Source organism: Triticum aestivum, chromosome 4B (genome assembly GCF_018294505.1).
Source record: "Triticum aestivum cultivar Chinese Spring chromosome 4B, IWGSC CS RefSeq v2.1, whole genome shotgun sequence".
NCBI lineage: Eukaryota > Viridiplantae > Streptophyta > Magnoliopsida > Poales > Poaceae > Triticum > Triticum aestivum.
In genome coordinates, this window is record NC_057804.1 from 550,189,674 (window position 1) to 550,190,334 (window position 661).

The following is a 661-nucleotide window of genomic DNA, read 5'->3' on the forward strand; positions in this document are numbered from 1 at the left end:
CATTCACGCCATAGACCTGATAATTTAGATATAAATATCATGGTAACTTTAATCATCGGGGAAGTAAAATGTGAAAATATACCCGATAATTTATGTGTAAATAGATGGCAATATACGCAGCACACATCTGATAACTGAGGTAGACACACCATGGTAACTTTGACCATAGGGAAGATTTTTTTGAAAAGATACCCCGGTATTGTAAGGGCATATTTCACCCTATGTGGTTTTGGTGATTGATGACAATGCATTTGCAGACTAATCGTGTGCATTGAGCATTTCAGATATCTCATGTCTAGGCACAAGACGATTCGGTGCCGCTCGGAGCCTAGTGAAGACGGTGTTTCTCTACGTTTCTTTTCGATGGATTTGAGTCATAGGAAAGCCATACTATTAAGAGGGGATCCGCTTCGGAAAGGTTAGGGCGGAATCAACACATACACGTATGGTCCTTTGCACGATCTTTCCTCTACTTCTTTGGAGTACCGACCGCTTACCCGTGTCTCTACAAAATGAAGGCCTCCAAGCGCTAAGTGTTCTGTGGCATGCGATAGTACTGCTTAAGGGAGCAGTAGTACCGCAGAGGCCCACGGTAGTACCGGCCAGGGAAGCGGTAGTACCGCGCCACGCGGTAGTACCGCTCCTCAGGCGCGGTAGTACC